Source organism: Rhinatrema bivittatum, chromosome 16 (assembly GCF_901001135.1).
Source record: "Rhinatrema bivittatum chromosome 16, aRhiBiv1.1, whole genome shotgun sequence".
NCBI classification, from domain to species: Eukaryota; Metazoa; Chordata; class Amphibia; order Gymnophiona; family Rhinatrematidae; genus Rhinatrema; species Rhinatrema bivittatum.
In genome coordinates this window covers 51,170,755-51,192,854 of record NC_042630.1, presented here as the reverse complement: position 1 = coordinate 51,192,854, position 22,100 = coordinate 51,170,755, and the positions used below count along the sequence as shown (strand labels likewise).

The following is a 22,100-nucleotide window of genomic DNA, read 5'->3' as shown; positions in this document are numbered from 1 at the left end:
CCGGGCGGTCCGCACGCATATGCGTAGGGGCATGGCCAATGCCACGGGAGACACCGAACTCCAGCATGTGGTGTGGTGCGCAGTGGAAGGCCTGGCGACTGCCGCCGTGGGACGCCGAGGCCAGGAGGAGCTTGTGGCTGCTGCTGGGGAAGCTGACGCGGGACCTGCAGTGCAGCCAGAGAGGTGAGTAGGCCCGTGTGCAGGCCGGATGCGGATGGGGCGCTCAACAGAAGAGCTCAAACCCAATCTCTATGCTCACACATCTACTATGCCATCCTGTGGCCCTGTAGTGGTACTGCAGCCTGAAAACTTAAAAAACATTATAATTCCCTGGGTCTCCACCATCCAGACTCTCTTTTACAAGGTGATCCAGAAGAAAAGAGTTATACCTGGAGTGGTTGCTACAGATGGTAGAGTAGAAAGAAGGAAGACAACAAAAACTGTCCTGGATAAAGAGTGATATCCTGCAGACGATGACTATCATGGTTGGCAGCTGGGATATTAGGGATGTATAAACCAAACATTTATTTCAGTTCATTTATTCATATAATAGCTGATTTGTTTCATATGAGGCAAAAAAGGGCATGTGTTCTATTTGTTTGTGTCTCATTAAAGTGAATGGGAGAAGGAAGGCAACTTATTTGGGATCCCACATTACACCAAGACTGTGTTAACGTGACACCAAAATAGGAATGAATAGCCAAAGTAACCATAAAAGCGAAAAACAGTACCAGCAGTGGTGGGAGTTCTCCAAGGCACTGTGAGGAGGAAAGCAGCGGCAAGAGTGGCCAGATTACCCTAATGATCCAAAAAGGGACAAAAGGCACCATTAACAGAGGCATTAATCTCCAAGGCAGAACGAGAGGAGGAAAGTGGCACAGAGTGTGGCCTGAACAGCTCAAGAAACCATGAAGGAGGAGCAAAGCACCAAAAGTGGCAGGAAAACTCTGTGCACTGATAGAGGGTCAAAGCAGCAGAAAGAGTGGCATGAAGATCCCAAAACGTCACGAGAGTGGCAATGCAGTCACCCACAGTAGCAAGAACACCCCAAGGCTCCAAATGAGGGTCAAAGGGCACGAACCAAATTTACCAGGGAGAAGTCAGATGAAACCCCTGGAAGAGGCTGATGTAATTTGTGAATGGCATTATTTGGGGAAGGGACTGGCAGCTCAGTCTTGGTGTTGGTCTTTGCTTTTGCTGTGGGTTAATCTCATCCCTGTCAGTGTATTATGCCTCCTCCACACCTCACTGGAGGCTCATGCTGCTAACAAATTCTCTTCAGCCTCTAAACTGTTTAATATTCTGAGGTGCAGGGAATCCAGGACATGATTTTGTGTTATGATTTTGCCTGCTACACGGCCTTATCCTACCTTCTTGATGCCTCCCTACCAGCAGAGGTCCTCAGTAAGCCTCTCTACTAGCTTTGCCAGGCTCCTTCTCGCTCTCCTGTCCTGCCAGAAACTCCCTGTCTTCTCATGGCATCGCTTCTGGCTCTGTGACCTGAACCGTGTTCTGTCTTGCTACGGGCCTTCTGCTTTTCTCTAGCCTTGTCTTGCTGTTTATGAGCTTTCTGCCTTGCTCTAGCCTTGTCTTGTGGCCTGTGGACCTTCTGCTTTGCTTTGCCTTGAAGCCTCTGGCCTACCTATCTTCTATCCTGCCTTGAGGATTTTGGGTCTACTCTGTCTGCAGCCTTACTGCTTTGTGGTTTCATTGTTCTTTGTTCGGTGTTTTCCTTGTCAGCCTTGTCTGACTCCTGCCTCATTCTGCCTTGTTTGGTCCTGTCCTGTCTGTACCAGAGTCTTATTTTGTCTGTTCCAGAGTTCTGACCCATCTTACCTGCATTTGGTTTTTTCCCTTGCCTTGCCTGATCTGTGTTTGCCCTGTTCCAGGTCCAAGCCCTGTATCCAACCTTGCCTTGCCCTGCTTGCCAAGCCAGCCCTTTCTTGTCTTCAGCCACATTCTCCAGCCTTGCTTTGACCAGTTTGCCAAGCCAGCCTGCTTTGTCAACCCCTTGCTTGCAGCCTGGCTTGTCCACATCTGGTCTCCAGCTTGTCTCGTCTAATATCAACATAAAACATTGTCAAAATATATAGAGTGCTGGTAATGAAACAATGAAACTCTTACAATAGAGCTGGATTTCAAGAAAGATACTTTGTGAATTAAAAATGAGTCACATGGAAGATATCTTTCATTAGGGATGTGCAGAGGGACCGCATATGTTACATTCGGTATTCGTATTCGTCGGGGGGCAGATATGTTGCATTCAGCAAGGGGGCCCCCAATCCGTTCATGCGTTTAATTAACTACAACTCCCCACCCTCCTGACCCCCCAAGACTTATCAAAACTCCCTGGTGGTCCAGCAGGGGGTCCAGGAGACATCTACTGCACTCACGCCATCGGCTGACGGTATTCAAAATGGTGCTGATAGCCTTTGACCTTACTATGTCACAGGGGCTACCAGTGCCATTGGTCGGCCCCTGTCACATAGTAGGAGCAATGGATGGCTGGTGCCAACTTGTGCTCCTACCATGTGCCTTTTGGCTAAGATCAAGTGTAGTATCAGTTTAATATCTGACAGTGGCTGACCAGTGGCACCGGTAGCCCCTGTGTCATAGTAAGGACCAAGGCTATTGGTGCCATTTTGATTACTGGCAGCTGACGGCCCGAATGCAGGAGGTCACTTCCGGACCCCCACTGGGACTAACACCAAGTTATCCTCTCTAGCACTTTTATAACTTTTTCCACCAATTGTTGTTTGAATTTATTTGATATCTGCATTCACACTCTGTTTTTCTGTTTTTATTTTACAATTTGTGCTTTTTTGTATACCATTATGTTGTTACCACACATACATGTTATGATTTGCATCATTTTTGTAAATTTTACACCTGTTTGTCTGTTTAATTTTCACTTGTTTTTGTTTGTGTGTTCTATATTTTAATTTTATTTATAATTTGTTTTTAGTTGCCCCTGAGACAGCTCTCAATCAAAGAGCGAAACTCAGCCAGAGTCAGGCTAATTCCAATAAAGGGCTTTTTTTCATACACCGATCTTCGCTTTCTTTACTGCTATATTGCCAGTTCTCTGCAGGAAATCTGGCTAGAGGATGATGTGTTAGGGTTTTATGCCCCTTGGGAGAGGACATGTGCTATCTGGACTTCTTTGTTTAGCCTTTCTTAATATACTGTATTTCCAAAGAACTGATAAGGAAAACTTTCTGCATATGTACTCTAAAATGGTAGACTCTTCTTTTTTTGTTCACTGCTTAATCGCCAAATTGTCTTAAGCCTAACACATTCTGTCCTGGACAGTTGCCAGATGCTTCAGTGCTCGGGGGAGAGGGGCAATGGGGGAGACTGTGTGATAATGAGGCCATGGGGGGATTTGTGAAGGGGGAGAAGGTGGGAGAATTGTGTGAAGTGGGGTCATGGGCTCCTTCTAGCAGAAGCAGGGAGAGAAATGAGGATGACTGCCTGTGTGCATGCTGACCTTGTAAGCAGGAAGCAAAAACTGTTTCTTCATGACTGCATACAATCATTATAACTATATGACAGTATTTTACTCTTATAAAAGACATAATTATGCACACTAATACACTTGGTCTCCCAAAATGTGAGAGAAAAAAATTAAGAGCAGCATAGCACAAAGTATTCCTCACAACATAAAAACATAACATAGAAATATAGAAATGATAGCAGAAAAAGGCCAATCAGCACATCCAGTCTGCAGAGCAAGTTCCCATACTAATTTTCTCATACTTATCTGTTTCACCTACCACCAAGTTCAGGGCCTTGTTGGTAACTGATTCAAATTTCCTGTCATCCCCTGCCATTGATGCAGAGAGTAATGTTGGAATTGCATCAAAGGTGAGCATAAGGCTTAATGGTTAAGGGTAGTAACTGCCGTTTCAAGCAAGTTCCCCTGTTGCTTGTTTACCCAGATTACACAGAGCAATGCCTTTTTGGATGTTGTCTGAATGTAATTCCTCTTTTCCACATTTCTCTCTGCCATTGAAGCAGAGAACAATGCTATATATGCATTCAGAGTGAAATATCAGGCTTAATTGGTTAGGGTAGTAACTGCCATAATAAGCAAGCTACCCCCACGCTTATTTGTTTACCCAGACAGTGTAGTTCAGTCCATGTTTGTTGTTGTCTGAATGCAAATCCTCTTTTCCACATGGCTCTCTGCTTCATCGACAAGGGGAAATGTTGGAGTTGCATTAACCGTGCAAAAGCTTATTGAGTAAGGGTAGTAATAATCACCAGGTAGAAGCCTCCATTCCAGCAAGCCACCACCATGGCTCTTCTCTTCATTCCCATCCTCTAACTTATAGAGATCCACAGTGTTTATCCCATGCCCATTTGAAATCCTTCACAGTTTTAGTCTTCACCACTTCCTCTGGAAGGGCATTCCAGGCATTTGCCACCCTCTCCATGAAGAAATACTTCCTGACATTGGTTCTGAGTCTTCCTCCCTGGAGTTGCAAATCATGACCCCTAGTTCTACTGATTTATTTCCAATTGAAAAGGTTTGTTGTTGACCATGGATCATTAAAACCTTTCAAGTATCTGAAAGTCTGTATCATTTCACCCCGATCCTCCTCTCCTTCAGGGTATACATATTTAGGTTCTTCAATCTCTCCTCATAAGTCATATTATGAAGACCATCCACCTTTTTGTTTGCCCTTCTCTGAACTGCCTCCATCCTGTCTCTGTCTCTTCGGAGATACAGTCTCCAGAACTGAACACAGTACTCCAGGTGAGGCCTCACCAAGGCCCTCTACAAGGGGATCATCACTTCCTTTCTCTTACTAGATATTCCTCTCTCTGTGCAGCCCAGCATTCTTCTGGCTTTAGCTATCACCTTGTCACATTGTTTTGCTAACTTCAGATCATTAGACACCATCACCCCAAGGTCTCTCTCCTGCTCCATGCACATCAACCCTTCACCTCCCATCAAATACAGTTCTTTCAGATTTTCACACCCCATATGCATGACTCTGCACTTCTTGGCATTTAATCTCAGCTGCCATATCTTTGACCACTCTTCCAGCTTCCTTAAATCCCGTCTCATTCTCTCCACTTCTTCCGGCATGTCCACTCTGTTGCAGATCCTAGTATCATCCGCAAAAAGACAAACCTTAACTTCTATCCCATCCGCAATGTCACTCACAAAGATATTGAATAGGACCGGTCCCAACACGATCCTTGCGGCACTCCGCTTAACACCACTCTCTCTTCAGAGTAAGTTCCATTTACCATCACGCATTGTCTTCTGTCCATCAACCAGTTTGCAATCCAGGCCACCAACTTGGCACTCACTCCTAAGCTTCTCATTTTATTCACAAGCCTCCTATGTGGGACCGTATCAAAAGCTTTGCTGAAATCCAAGTAGATGACATTGAGCACTCTTCCTTGATCCAATTCCCTAGTCACCCAATCAAAAAAGTCAATCAGATTTGTCTGACAGGACCTTCCCCTGGTGAATCCATGCTGCCTCTGGTCCAGCTTATGTACCAAACTATACCAGAAAGTTGGGGGGAGGGGTATGAAAGACACATTCTATCTCCTGAAAAATATTAATAATGAACAAAAAGTAAATCTTTTGGAATGGGAAACATGAATGATTTTTTTTTCATAGGCACCTTCCATTCATTTTGGAGGCAACAAATAAAACAAAAATGATCTCATTTGTTACATTTTATTAATTGTATTCAAATAAATGCACATCCCTATGAGCTATATCCTTAGCAGTGTGGTCAAAAATAACTGGAGAGAATGGATGGACCTGCTGGTCATTTTTAACCATCATCCACCATGTTACCATGAAGCCAATTTCATCTTACCTAAGCACCTATATCATATCTCCCTCCTTCCCTTCCCTTTGCTCAGTGCCTAAATTTAGGCCGCTAAAGATGGGTGAGAAAGTAAGAAGAGTGAGATCGCAGGAAAGAATTTTAGCCCTTTGTGCTGTTTTTCAGTGCTAAGTGACTAATGTAGATGGCAATAATGAAAGTATGGGGATAGTTGTCCTAAACCTTGGTGCTATCCCTATGCCCAGAGCCAGTAATCACCCACCTGAGCTGGAATCCCATCCTTCCTGAACCCTGACACTTATGCCACTTATAAAACCACCTCCCTCCCCAAAGATTGCAAACTTTTCCCTCCTTTCCACCAAACACTAATGTAATCACTCACATCTATCCCCTGAGCCATGATCCCCTCTCCTCCCACCACCTCTCCAGAACAGGGATGCTCTAACAGACCCCTTCCCCTACATTAAATGCACAGGACCATCAACATGCCAGCCTGATTCTGGAGGCTCTTTCATCTTCACAGGCAGGATGGATGTAATCTCCCTTCTGCAAGTACCTCTGACCTGCACTGAATGACACCAAGCAGCAGGAGGCATCATTCAATGCAGGTCAGCAAAAGATATGCAAGCAAGAAAGACTTCCAGAACAAGGCATGACCCTTCCCTCAAGAGCTGAAAATCTGAAGAAAGTTTGATCACTGCAGATAAGATTGATGAGGGAGGTGGTACAGAGAGGGGAAGGAACTGTGAGGGCTGTAATAATTGGAAGGTGAGAGGAGGAAGAGGAGATCTGAGAGAGAGCAACTCAGAAGTTCTGGAATTTGAGGTGTGAATTGTAGACAAGAGAAAGAGGCAGGAGGGAAGGAGACTTTGTAAATGGAATGGGCTATAAAAAAACTTATGAGACTAAATGCTGAGCACTGACTATGCAAGTGATTCCTAGATGAGAAGTTCTCAAAACTTCTACAAATAACAGGCAACTCCCTCACCAGAACTGGAGCAGAGCAGAATGAGAGATCCAAAACTTATTTTCCCCACAGATCAATCACTTCTAAACTCTCAAGATAACTCAGGCACAGAGGAGAAAACGTCCCTTAATTGTCTGTGAGAATTTTTGATTTCCCAGAGAGATGGAACACAGTTTTCACTCCACGTACCATCCTTAGCACATTTAAGACACCCGAGGTGCCCCTCAGCTTGATCCACAGTGGAGGAGAGGAGGCAGCGCTGCAGGACAGGTAAGGAGAAACCCACCAATTCTGTAACATGTGACTTTAATGCCGTCTGTGAACTGCATTATCTCATCAGATACAATTCAGTTTTATTCAGAATCTTCCATCTGTTTCAGACACTCCTAGCCAAGGGCAGCTGAGAGAGATCACCCTGATGTCCTACAAATATATTTTTCACAGGGAACATAAAATACCTTCCTCATGATCGACTCCACCATCTGTGAAGGAGAGGAGCTGCACAGATCTGATGTATTGGGGTAGGATGGAGCCTGTTTGAAAGGGACCCTGGCGGGTTAGAGGCTGTGTCCCCCTTTATCAGAACATCACTGTCAGCTCCTGGGATTAAAGAAAGAAAGAAAGGAAAGATCATCTCTTAGCTTTCAGTTCCTGCTGGTCCTGCGTGTGAAGGATTTAGGAGGGATCCCTTTTTCAGAGAAGCGCTGAGCACTGACACTGTTACCACTGCTGTGTTTCAAAGAGAAGTGTGAGTATTGCTTTTTTCTATCAATGCATATAGATATGATTACTGTCCAGCTATATCCAATGAATATCTAAATATAACATTTTAATTAGGGTTTCTGTGTTTAGTTTTTACATTCCCCCCAATTAAAAAACAAATGTAATCACTAGTGTTTGTTGAATAAAAGTTCCACATCCTATCAATCTCTCATCTGTCTTATATCTGCTGCTCTGTCTGTGCAGCTTTTCTTTTTTGACAGCTCCTCAGCTTGAGAGGCTGAAAGGGAAAACTTCCCCAACACCAATTTTTGGGGCATGCACTAAACATTTTTCTTTTTTTTTTCATTACTTCCTTTTGTTTATTGTTTATTTAATTTTGTTGCATTTATTTAAAATGAAATAATAAACAAGCAACAACATAAAGTACAAAAATGCAAAACAAATGAAGGACCCAGGGAACGTTTAAAACAAGTGGGTAGAATCAAAAGCTCCCTCCAACAAGCAAGCGTTTACTAATTTTGGCTTTCTGCTTTCTATTTTCCAATTAGCCAGCCCGCTGAGCCCCCGGGGCTCTCCACGCCCATGTGCAAGTCTTCCATAGGCAGGAGTGATCCTCAGTTCCTGACCTGCCTGTCCTGGTTTTCAAAAATGGGTATTGGTGACCTGAGGCCAGTGCCATTAGGTAGTGCAGCACATTCTGCATTTGTCCTGTTTGCTTGTAAATTTACCTAGAGAGATATAACTATATAAAAGCTGGAAACTGGATTCACCTTGTCACAAAGAATTCATAGGAGTGTACATTTACAACTTTTTTGCTTCATTTTTTAACAAACAAAATGAAACAATAAAGGAAGTTTTATTATAATTTCCCATTTCATTTGAAACAAAACGATATCCCTAAAAATTAATGGATTGAGTCTAAAAGTGACAACAATTAAATAATAATAATAATAATAATAATGAAAATAAATAAGAAGAAACAGAGAAGCGTGACCTGTGCTAACAGAGTGTATCAATTCAAATGACAGCAATGCATTCATAACATTGGAATTCCCTTAAACTGAGACTAAAATTCCTATTCACAAAAGATCTCACATAAACAATATCCCTTTATATCCAGATTGTTGGGGGGCCTGAGGTGAGGCAGCCAGGTGAGAAAACCCACGAGCTAGCATGGAGTGAGTCTGAAGAGCAGGAGAGGGTGGTGACAGGGGAGGCTCTGTACCTTCTGCCCTGGTGTAGATATCTCCACCATGGGCTGCTCCTGAGAAATGAAGTGTTAGATGTCAGGAGAGGGTGGAGGCAGGGGAGGCTCTGTACCTTCTGCCCTGGTGTAGATGTCTCCACCATGGGCTGCTCCTGAGAAATGAAGTGTTAGATGTCAGGAGAGGGTGGAGGCAGGGGAGGCTCTGTACCTTCTGCCCTGGTGTAGAGGTCTCCACCATGGGCTGTTCCCGAGAAATGAAGTGTTAGATGTCAGGTGGAAGGGCTGCTGTGGCATCATGCCCTCCCCCCAAAAAAGCCAAGATTACACCCCCTCCAAGGAAGGTCTGGCCCAGGGATGCGTCACCGTGTGAAAATTGCAGAAGTCTCCCCCCCCCCCCTGCAATTCTCTGTAACTGTCAGTCGTTCACCAATGTTACCCCAAACTTAACTTTGCCCCCTCAGGAGTCTATGCATGTTAGAGAGGTCAGGATAGGATGACTCTAGACTGACTACCATATATTAATTTAGGAATGAAGAACTTAAATCTAGCAGCCCACACTGAGAAAGCATTTCCATGTTTGTACCTCACAGTGAGATCAGTCTGCAGGAGCTTCTAAAGAGATTGGATGTAGAAAAAATGGCTTCCTTCTACTGTTCAACAAATTCATGGTGAGAAATAATAGTTCAATATACTAAGTAGCAGGAATTATAATATATATTTTTTTAATTTTTCTTGACAATTTCAGTCCAAAGCACGGCCAATGAGTTTAAAGTGATACCTGCTCAGATGCAGATCAGTGACTTTCACTGCTCACCAAATATTGCAGCTTCCTTAAAACTCATTGATGGCTGGAATTTAACATACTTGTAATTTCTGATGTCTTCTTCTTCCCCTAGGACAAGATTAATGAAATCAATAGACATGGGAAACATAACAACAAAGACGGAATTTATTATTCTGGGACTTTCTGATAATCCCCAGCTGCAGTTTCCCCTCTTCCTGGTCTTCCTGCTCATCTACCTGATCACCCTGCTGGGGAACCTTGTGATTTTCACAGTGATCTGTGCTGACCCCCGCCTGCACACTCCTATGTACTTCTTCCTCAGTAACCTCTCTCTCACAGACATCTGCTGCACCTCCACCGTCACCCCAAAACTGCTGGAAATCTTCCTCTCAGGGAATAAGATAATTTCCTATGCTGGATGCATGATGCAGCTCTATTTCTTAATTAGCTTTGCTCTTATTGATGCCTTCCTTCTCAGTGCCATGGCTTATGATCGCTATGTCGCAGTCTGTGACCCCTTGCACTATTCCCTGATTATGAATCAGAGAGCCTGTGTCCAGCTGGTGGTTACTTCCTGGATCATGGGGAATCTGGTTTCTGGGACAATACTGATTTCTGTCACCCGTCTTTCATTCTGTGCCTCTAATGTGATCAATCATATCTTCTGTGAGCTCATGCCGCTGTTAAAACTTTCCTGCACTGACACAGCTGGAACTGAAATTCAATTGTTTGTTGAAGCTGTATTGATATCAGTGCCTGCCATCCTTGTGACTTTATATCTTACATCTACATCATCTCAGCCATCCTGAGGATTCGCTCTGCAGAAGGGAAGAGTAGAGCCTTCTCCACCTGCACCTCCCACCTCACTGTAGTCTCCATATATTATTTGTCAATTTTCTCCATATATCTGAGACCCACCTCAACATATTCCCAAGAGCAGGGTAAAATCCTCTCTGTGGTCTACACAGCTGTCACCCCCATGCTGAACCCCATCATTTACAGTCTGAGGAACAAGGAGGTAAAAAATGCATTGAGGAAATTAATAGGGAAGTAGCTTATGGGAGTAGGTGGTGGATAAATCACAGCAGGTTATCAGATAGTGGAGAATGCAGTTTCAAGCAGTAATTCATGAAGTGGTAGGTCTCAAAATGATCCTCTCTTTATATACTTGAGACTTTCTCTTTATACACTTGAGACTTTCTCACTTATACGTTATAATTTTTATGCTCAATAAGACCTGTCAACTTAATTGTTTAAGTCTTTTTTTTTTTTCTCCTTTATCTTTTGGTCATCAATGTTACAACGTTATTGTTAAATTTTGAACTTATGTACACTGTTCCAAGTTTCATAACCTTGTTCTATGTAATGCCTTTTGGCAATTTTCATGTTCTGTTTCAATGTAAACCGATGTGATCTTTATTTCATATAGGAACACCGGTATATAAAAATCTAAAAATAAATAAATAAATATACTTATTTTTTTTCAATTAATATTTTAAAATAACTTTGTCATTTACATGAATTTAAAGCAAAGGAAATAATGATAATTACAAGCAAAATCATATTACATTTGAGAAAAGATAAACATTACAATTGCTTATCCAGAGAGATTAGAGAAATCACATGAACAAAAATGATATACCCAAGGCAAGGTAGAATAAGATCACTATATGCTAAGTACCACCCTTCAAAGATAACTCAGATATTGGAGCTCTATTGGACCTTTCCAAAATGAACTGTTCAAGATGCAAAGGATCCAAAAAAACAAATGATCCTTCCTTTAATATGGAACAAAGAGCAGATAAAAGATATGATTGTAGAGGGGTCTGTTCTACATGATTCAGAAATGATCTTGGACTTTTGGCCAGCTTGGGGGGGCCTCCTGACCCCCCCAAGCTGGCCAAAAGTTCCGGTTGGGTCCAGCGGGGGCCCGGGAGCGGAGGCGCGGAGGAGCACGTGACATCGGCGTGACGTGCTCCTCCGCGCCTCCGCTCCCGGATCCCCGTTGGACCCAACCGGAACTTTTGGCCAGCTTGGGGGGGCCTCCTGACCCCCCCCCCAAGCTGGCCAAAAGTTCTGGTTGGGTCCAGCCGGGGTCCGGGAGCGGAGGCGCGGAGGTGCACGTGACGTCGGTGTCACGTCGGCCTCAGGTGCTTCTCCACGCCTCCGCTCCCGGACCCCCGTTGGACCCAACCGGAACTTTTGGCCAGCTTGGGGGGGTCAGGAGGCCCCCCATGCTGGCCAAAAGTTCCGGTTGGGTCCAGCGGGGGTCCCGGAGCGACCTCCTGCCACATGACCTACCTGTCACGTGGTAGGAGCACAAGATGGCGCCGGTGATCATGTGACAGGGGCTGACCAATAGCACGGGCAGCCCCTGTGACATGGCTATCGGCGCCGTGAGGAAATTGCAAAGGAGTGCAGGGATGGCTTCCTGACTCCCCGCTGGACCACCAGGGAGTTTTGGTAAGTCTTGGGGGGGGGGATTAAGGAGGGTGGGGGGGTTTAATTTTTATTTAGGGAACCGGGAAAAGTATGGACAGATCCTCAACTTATGGACTTCTCCATAAGTCCATATTGAACGAAATCGACACCCCACGAAAACTTATCAACGATTCAACGAAAACTTTCTGTCTGCACATCCCTAATAGTGCCCAGCAAGCTCCCACATTTATTTTCTCATACTTCTGTTTCACCAACCACCAAGTTCAGGGCCCTTGTTGGTAACTGTTTGATTCAAATTTCCTGCCATCCGCTGCCATTGATGCAGAGAGTAATGTTGGAGTTGCATCAAAGGTGAGCATAAGGCTTAATGGTTAAGGGTAGTAACTGCCACATCAAGCAAGTTACCCCAATGCTTGTTTACCCAGACTGCACAGATCGATGCCTTGTTGGACGTTGTCTGAACAACGTCAAGTTTTTGCTCTACAGCCTATCTTAGGCCTGGATTTATCAAAATGCACTAAATATCGCATGTGATAGGAAAAGGGGCGTGTTTTATGGTAATAGCACACTTTGCAATAAACAGCTTATCTTAGCGCTTTGCATAGGTCTTACCGCAAACTGCGATACATTTTTTGCACTTTTCGGTAAGTGCCAGAATTGTTGTAATTCCTACCAACTGACAGAGACTGTTTAAAGTATCTCATTTTGGCATTTCCTAGCCTGTCATTTGAAAAAATAAAGGCCGGTGTGTTTGACGGTCTACAGATTCATCAGCTCATTAAAGATGAACATGTCATCCAAAAGAATGCTTGGTTGTCATTCAAAAACCTTGTCAAGGACTTTCTTGGAAATACATGAGCACATAATTATACAAAAATTGTCCAGAAACTCTTGCGAGAGTTTCAAAATGCTTTGTTGCAACATGAGCATCAAGGTGCATTTTCTGCTCAGCCATCTTGCTGACTTCCTGAAAAACCTTGGTGCAGTCAGTGATGAGCAAGGTGAACGATTCCACCAAGATTTGAAGGTCATGGAGGCTCAGTATCAGGGTAGATGGGATGTATATATGATGGCTGACTATTGTTGGAGCATCAGGCGAGATTGTCCACAGATTGAACACTGCCGGAAAAGCTATAAGCATAAATTTTTACCTTAATATGTATGTTTGGTAGCAGAACTTTACTACTTGTACACAATTTGACTTACAGTAACAATATATAGCCTTTATATGAATAAAATAACTCTAAATAAACTGTATATTCAAGTAATTTTTTCTTTTATTTCTTTCTATGTACATTTTGTATAATTTTTGGGACAAAGGGAGGGTATCCTGTATCTTAAAAAGTTGACGTGATAGAGAACAACTGGGGTCATTTTTGGATTCAGATGTCAAAAGTTAGTGAAAAACAAGTGTCAGATCTAACTCAATGAAAATTGTGTTCCCCAGTGTTATAATTGCTCACACATCTACTATGCCATCCTGTGGCCCTGTGGTGGTACTGCAGCATGAAAACTTGTAAACATTTTGCTAAACTTAAAAACCATTATAATTACCTGGGTCTCCCCCACTCAGAGTCACTTGTACAAGGTGACCCAGAAGAAAAGAGTTATACCTGGAGTGATTGCTACAGATGATAGCGTACAAAGAAGGAAGACAACAAAAACTGTCCTGGAATAAAGAGTGATATCCTGCAGATGGTGACTATGATCTATGATTGGCAGCTGGGATATTAGGGATATACAAGGCAGAATTTTTTTTTAGTTCATTTATTCATATAATAGCTCATTTGGTTCATCTGAGGCAAAAAAAAATATATTTGTTCTATTTGTTTGTTTCTCATTAAAGTGAATGGGAGAAGGAAGGCAACTTATTTGGGATCCCACATTACACCAAGACTGTGTTAACGTGACACCAAAATAGGAATTAATAGTGATATATGGGCAGGCTAATATGGAGACTAATGCTAAGACTATTGCTCACTTAGGGGGTCATTTTCCAAGGAGTTACTGCAGGAGATAAGCCCGCAAATCGCGCTAACGGCCGTTAACGCGATTTGCGAATGCAAATTTCTAATTTTGTATTCAGTGGGCGGAGTTGGGGCGGAGCATATGTAAAGTAAGAAAGAGTTATCGTGTGCGGCGAAACAGCTGCAGTGTTAGCATGGCTGCTAACGCGGATTAAATGGGCAATTTTCTCAGTGGAAGGGAGTGGGACAGTGGAGTGCCTCAGGGATCTGTATTGGGACCCTTAATGTTCAATATACTTATAAATGGCCTGTGACCGACGGCCCGCAAATGCGCAGTAGAGCGCAGCTCTACTGCGCATGTGCGGGCAAGGACGTCGATCAGAAAAAAAAAATGGCGGTGGGGCCGCAGGAGCGGGAGGAGAAGCAGCGGCGCCGCGCGCGCGCGGTGCCGCTGCTTCTCCTCCCCAGATCTGCCGGCAGATCTCGGGGGGGGAGGGTGTCACTCCCGCGCCCCCCGAGATCTGCCGGCAGGAGCGGGAGGAGAAGCAGCGGCGCCGCGCGCAGGCGCGGTGCCGCTACTTCTCCTCCCCAGATCTGCCGGCAGATCTCGCGGGGGGTCACTGCCACGCGCGCGGGAGTGACACCCCCCCCCCCCCCCGAGATCTGCCGGCAGGAGCGGGAGGAGTCAATGGAGCCGGGTGAGGGTTGCGGGAAGTCGCGCTTACGGCGCCGGGAGGAAATGGAGGTGGGTGAAGGGAGGGACTGAGTGGGAGGGAGGGAGAGGGGGACTGAGTGAGTGGGAGGGAGAGGGGGGGACTGAGTGGGAGGGAGTGAGGGAGAGGGGGGGTACTGAGTGAGAGGAGAGGGAGGGTGGAGAGGAGTGGGTGGGGGAGGGGGGTGGTGAAGAGTGAGGGGAGAGAGAATGAGGGGGAGGTGAGAGACAGAGGGATGTAGCCCGTTTTAACGGGCTTTACGGCTTGTATATTTATAAATGATCTGGAAAGAAATACGACAAGTGAGATAATCAAATTTGCAGATGACACAAAATTGTTCAGAGAAGTTAAATCACAAGCAGATTGTGATAAATTGCAGGAAGACCTTGTGAGACTGGAAAATTGGGCATCCAAATGGCAGATGAAATTTAATGTGGATAAGTGCAAGGTGATGCATATAGGGAAAAATAACCCATGCTATAATTACACAATGTTGGGTTCCATATTAGGTGCTACAACCCAAGAAAGAGATCTAGGTGTCATAGTGGATAACACATTGAAATCGTCGGTGCAGTGTGCTGCGGCAGTCAAAAAAGCAAACAGAATGTTGGGAATTATTAGAAAAGGAATGATGAATAAAACGGAAAATGTCATAATGCCTCTGTATCGCTCCATGGTGAGACCGCACCTTGAATACTGTGTACAATTCTGGTCGCCGCATCTCAAAAAAGATATAATTGCGATGGAGAAGGTACAGAGAAGGGCTACCAAAATGATAAGGGGAATGGAACAACTCCCCTATGAGGAAAGACTAAAGAGGTTACGACTTTTCAGCTTGGAGAAGAGACGACTGAGGGGGGATATGATAGAGGTGTTTAAAATCATGAGAGGTCTAGAACGGGTAGATGTGAATCGGTTATTTACTCTTTCGGATAGTAGAAAGACTAGGGGGCACTCCATGAAGTTAGCATGGGGCACATTTAAAACTAATCGGAGAAAGTTCTTTTTTACTCAACACACAATTAAACTCTGGAATTTGTTGCCAGAGGATGTGGTTAGTGCAGTTAGTATAGCTGTGTTTAAAAAAGGATTGGATAAGTTCTTGGAGGAGAAGTCCATTAACTGCTATTAAGTTCACTTAGAGAATAGCCACTGCCATTAGCAATGGTAACATGGAATAGATTTAGTTTTTGGGTACTTGCCAGGTTCTTATGGCCTGGATTGGCCACTGTTGGAAACAGGATGCTGGGCTTGATGGACCCTTGGTCTGACCCAGTATGGCATTTTCTTATGTTCTTAGGCTTGGAGAAGGCTGGCGAAGTCAGGCGTAGCAGAGGTCAAACCAGGAAGTCAATCAGCACACGGAGAGGAGACGAACACAGGAACAGGAACCAGGAACTTGAAGAGGCAGGAACATGAACAGGACACATGGAGAAGCAACGAGTACTCGGAAACCAGGAACAGGAGACCAAGGAGACCTGTTGCAAAGCCAAAACTTCTTTGCAAAGCCTGAGTATTTATGTGGTACAGGACGTGATGCCAACATCCGGGTCTGTGGCCAGGTTCCCACCGCGGGCCCTTTAAAAAAAATCAAGGTGGTGCACACATGCGCCTAGGGAGAGGCGGAGCGCCGCTGGAGGTGACTCTCTGCGCCCAACCGGAAAGACCCGATGGACTGAGGCGTCCCAGCTGGAGGCCCCGGGATGCGAAGCAAGGCCGGAGGCACTGGTGGATGTCCGAGGTCGGGATTTGCGGCCCACCACCACCAGTGACGAAGAGCTGGGTCCTGCAGACTGCGCAGCAAAGGGAGAGGGCCGCACCGCAGGGTTGCTGTGGGCGGCGAGCATAACATCAAGTTGCTGAGAACTCTGTGGTCCCCAGGACAGGTTTAGTAAGCTCTGGTCTAAGATATTAAAATAATAAACAGGCATAGAGCCTAACAAGACTCATTTCTAAAGAACTGGAAATCTAGAAGAAAGAATGATGATACAAATATATTTAAATTATATATACACAATCGCATAGAAATATTGACTACTCAAAAATCTTGCAATAGCAAAATACTTTGAAATCAATAAAATTTATATTCTATACGGGACCCAGCAAAACATAACACAACCACACATACAATCATTTATATATATATATATATATATATATATATATATATATATATATATATATATATATATATAATAAAAAACTTACATAATGATCCCACCCACAAATTTCTGAAAATTCAAAAGACAACATTGTCAACAAAACATCCCCAGTCGAATGTGCAAATTGTCCATATTTTGAAGGCATATTGTTATTATCTAAAGTTCTAAAATGAAAAAAATCTTTTCATAATGATAAACTTCTTAATACATATGAGGCTTTCAATAATTCCTTCTCATCAAAAAATAGAAAAATATTTTCAACAATTGAATTTGTATTTACAAGGTCCTCTCAATTGGAGTTCATAACATCTCCATAATTGCATGAAGATGTTATTTTAATAAATCTGGAAACATTCACATAGACTGGAGGAAGTAAATCTTAAAAAAATCTTCCAAATGGGTGCAGATCACTCACAGATTGGTTGTAAGTCATCAGCCCAAGATGTTTTGCCTGTTCAGCTTCTTCAGGGGCATCAATGGACTTAACCGAAGCCCCTTGCAGTGTTTTTATTAAAAATAAAATATTATTATTAAAAACAATTATCATAAACCCAAAGGATAACAAAAAATCTTTGAAGATATCCTCCAAGAATACCCCACATGATAGCACACAAACTTACAGAAAGCAAAACACTTACTTACACTGGTGTGATTAAACAAAGCTACTCCCACAGACACTCGCATCATGATCGTGCCATTTTGAAAATCTACACATCACCTGATCTTATTTATTTATTTATTTGTTGAGTTTTATATACCATCATTCGGTAAAGCCAACATAACAGTTTACAAATTTTAAATTGTAACTTTTTAACAATTGTGCAAAAATATAACAATGTGCATATTAGGGATGTGCAGAGCAAAATTTTATGTTCATATTTTTTATGTCCGAAAGGGGGTCCCACTTGCGGCCAATATGGACATAAAAAAAATCCAATGAGTTGGGTATATGTACATATGTGCAAAAAAAAAATTTAAACCCCCTCACCCTCCTTAATCCCCCCCCCAGACTTACCACAACTCCCTGGTGATCGAGCGAGGAGTGAGGACGTCATTTCTGCAATCCTTGGCGAGAAGCATGTGACGTCGGTGGCACGTCGAGTGACGCGGCGTCACGTGATTCCCGGCTCGTTCGCGCCGGACGGCTCGTTCGGCCCAAAAAGAACTTTTGGCCAGCTTGGGGGGGCCTCCTTGCCGGGAATCACGTGACGCCAGCTTGGGGGGGTCAGGAGGCCCCCCCAAGCTGGCCAAAAGTTCTTTTTGGGCCGAACGAGCCGTCCGGCGCGAACGAGCCGGGAATCACGTGACGCCGGCGTCACTCGACGTGCCGCCGACGTCACATGCTTCTCGCCAAGGATTGCAGAAATGGCGTCCTCACTCCTCGCTCCATCACCAGGGAGTTGTGGTAAGTCGGGGGGGGGGGATTAAGGAGGGTGAGGGGGTTTATATTTTTATTTTGGCTCAACAATCGCGATTTCCCACATATCGAACATATCTATGTTCGATATGTGGGAAATCCGATCGTTTATGTCGAATCAATTTTTTAAGTAAAAAAAAAATATGAGTTGCGTTTTACTAATGCGGTCAATCCGAATGCACACCCCTAGTGCATATTAAACAGAGGTTAAACATTTCAGGTCCAGAAAGTATCATTAAGTAGGAGGTGGTTTGTTTGTTCTGGTTGGAGAGAAGTTATTTTGAAGTTTTTGGATGAAAGCTCGATTGGGCGTTAGAATGTTCAGAAGAATTTGCAGAGCAGCAATGTTTTAATGTCTTTTTTGAATGTTTTTTAGGTTGGGTTGGGTTCTCAGTTCTTTTGGTAGGGAGTTCCAAAATTTAGTGGAGGCAATGGAAAAGGCTCTTTCTCTTGTTGTTGTCAGATGTGCATCTCTGATAGGAGGGATGTTTAAGCATCCTGAGTTGTTTGAACATAGGTTTCTTTGAGGATTCTGGGGGGTTATGTTTAAGCCATTTAGTTCTTGATGATTATTGTTTAGAATATTATGAATGATGGTCATTGATTTGTGTTCGATATGTGCTTTATTTGGGAGCCAATGAAGTGAGATCAATATGGGCATTATGTGTTCATTTCTCTTTGTTCCAGTCAGAACTCTGGCTGCTGAGTTCTGCAGAATCTGGAGCAGTTTGAGGTTTGAATAAGGTATTCCAATTAGTAAGGAGTTGCAGTAGTCGAAGGTGGAGAAAATTAGTAGTTATAAGACAGTTCTGAAATCATAAGGGTTAAGAAACGGTTTTAAATGTCTTAGGGTTAGAAGTCTGTGATATCCTTCTTCAGTTTTATTTGATATGTGGTTCTTGAATGAAAGTTCTTTATCGATGATAATTCCGAGGTTCCTGGTGTGGGTCAAGCAGAATTTCAAGCCCACCAATAACATATATTAGCACATTCAAAGCACAAGCAATAATGGTGTTAAAGAAACACACCCCACTCTATATTATTGTTTAAACCTTCAGAACTAAGGGATCCCAGTTCAAATATCCATTTTTATTCTTGCCAGAGAAGAAATGGATCCACATTACCTCCATGTATAAATGTTATCTGCTGTAGCACTAAAAACCTTAAATCATTAATCAAATGTCCCTGATTCATCAAATGGGAAGTTAATGGTATTTCTATATGATTACAGCGGATGAACTTCAATGTTCGGCTATTCTTATTTTCATAGCCTGCAGGGTCTTACCTATGTATATATAATTACAGGGACATGAAATCACATATATCACCTCAGATGTTTCACATGCAGTATGCACAAAGCAGTTCACATTTAAAGATAAAGGACATAATTACAATGCCATAACTTTGATGACTACCGATATTTTGATCTCCGTTCTGTAAACTGGGACGAGACTAAAATGTCTCGCAAATTTTGCAGTCTTTTAAATGCAAATAAAGGTATTAAATTTGAAAAGGGTTTTAAAAACTGAACTAATAGCCAGTGTCTCCAAATTATTTTTGAAATTTACTTAAAAACAGAAGTGTACAGCAATATGTTACGCTTGGGCTCCGGACAGGAGTCGTGCACACCACCCAGCAGGGTGGCTCCAGGTGGAGAGAGACAGGAAGCTCGAACAGAGTCAGGTACCAGGCTGGGTCAGGGCAGGCAGCAAGAATCAGAGTCTGGGTACAGGCTGGGTCAGGGCAGGCGGCAAGTGGCAGTGTCTAGTACAGGCTGGGTCAGGGCAGGCGGCAAGTGGCAGTGTCTAGTACAGGCAGGGTCAGGGCAGGCGGCAGTCAGCAGTGTCTGGGTCCAGGCTAGGTCAGGGCAGGCGGCGAGTGGCAGTGACAAGTACAGGCTGGGTCAGGGCACAGTAAGCAGGACAAGGCAGGTCAGAAGGCCCGTAGGCCACACACACACACACACGGAAGGCCCGTAGGCCACACACCAATAGCGGGGCAAGGCAGGTCAGAAGGCCCGTAGGCCACACACACACACACGGAAGGCCCGTAGGCCACACACCATAGACGGGGCAAGGCAGGTCAGAAGGCCCGTAGGCCACACACACACACACGGAAGGCCCGTAGGCCACACACCATAGACGGGGCAAGGCAGGTCAGAAGGCCCGTAGGCCACACACACATACACGGAAGGCCCGTAGGCCACACACCAATAGCGGGGCAAGGCAGGTCAGAAGGCCCGTAGGCCACACACACACACACGGAAGGCCCGTAGGCCAGGTATGGAAATCAAGGAAGAAGGCCCAAAGGCCATGCAAGGCAAGGATAGGCCCGAAGGCCGCACAAGGCAAGGCAAGGATAGGATAGGCCCGAAGGCCGCGCAAGGCAAGGCAAGGCAAGGATAGGCCCGAAGGCCGCGCAAGGCAAGGCAAGGCAAGGCAAGGATAGGCCCGAAGGCCACGCAAGGCAAGGCAAGGCAAGGATAGGCCCGAAGGCCACGCAAGGCAAGGCAAGGCAAGGCAAGGATAGGCCCGAAGGCCACGCAAGGCAAGGCAAGGCAAGGCAAGGATAGGCCCGAAGGCCACGCAAGGCAGGCTAGAGCAGGGAGCCCAGGAGCTCGATGCCGAAGCCCCGAGGCAACTGTCAGGCAGGGTTAAGAGGGCACACCCAGAGCATAGAGTGGACATAGGAGATAGACTGGGCCTGTCAGGAAAGCCAGCACTAGAGGGACCCCTGGTGGTGAGGCGGTAGCACAGCAGCCACAGCCGTAACACAATACACATACAATTCAATCCTTGGATACCTGCTGTTGTTTTTGAAAAAAAAAGATCATGATTAATGTAGAGTGCACATTTATATGCTCTACGAATAACATTTAAAGGATAAGTAAATTGCAGAAAATGATCACTTAGCTTTCAATTAAAATTCCTGTACAGAGCTGCAAATACGGCATAGCCAAAAATACTGCCCAACTGGAATATTATTTCTTAGATGGACTGGACAAAAACTACAATAGTGTAAAAGATGTTTCCTATCAGTAGGTTTGGAATATAAAGTGGTGATAAATTTCCCATTACTCACTTCCACCCATATATATAAAAAAAAGATACTCTTTGTTGATCCATTACATATGTAAATGTAAGATTTGGATCACTTGTATTCAGCATAGAAAAAAAATTCCTCTAAATAAATGCCATCAATAAATTGTAGCCATAAGAAGATTTTTCGGTAGTCAACATTTGTATGTGATTGTGTATATGTTATGTTCTCCTGCCAGGAAGCTTCTCTGTCTCCTGATACTGTCTGCTATGAACCCTCCTTGCCTGCAGAGGACCTCATTGAGCCTTACAATCAGCCTTGCTAAGCTTCTCCTTGCTGCTCTTGGCATGCCTAAGCTCCAGCCCTATGTAACCCAGCCTCACCAATGTAACTTTGCATCTTCATAGAGTCACCTTTGGCTCTCTGATCTGGCCATTCTAGCCTTGTACCTTGTCTTGAGGCCTTTGGGGCCTGTTCTGTCTTGTATCCTTGCCTTAAGGCCTCTGGGTCTGCTCTGTTTTCTATTCTGCCTTGTGGCCTTCAGGCCTGCTCTGTCTTGTACCCTGCCTTGTGGCCTATCCAGACTTTCCTGTTGCCTAGTGGCCTACTGGCCTCTAGCCTTGTTGTCTTTGGACTTCTGTGTCATTTGTTCTGTGTTGTCCTGTTCTGCTCCTACCCTTGTCTGCCTGATTTAGTCCTTGTCTAGTCCTATCCTTGTCTTTCTGGTCTTGTCTTGCCCTGCTCTTCCCTATTCCCAGTACCAAGCCTTGTCCAGCCTGTCCAAGCCTTGTTCTAGCCTGCCCTACCTTGTCCACCCGGATTCACCATCATGCATTGCCGCCACATAGACCTACTGGCCC

The 22,100-nt window shown here is 44.4% G+C and overlaps 1 pseudogene; it reads left to right on the top strand.

Annotated features, from left to right (window-relative positions):
- The first annotated feature begins 214 nt into the window (after window positions 1-214).
- On the top strand, window positions 215-21,565 carry LOC115077663 (annotated as a pseudogene).
- The last annotated feature ends 535 nt before the right edge of the window (window positions 21,566-22,100 follow it).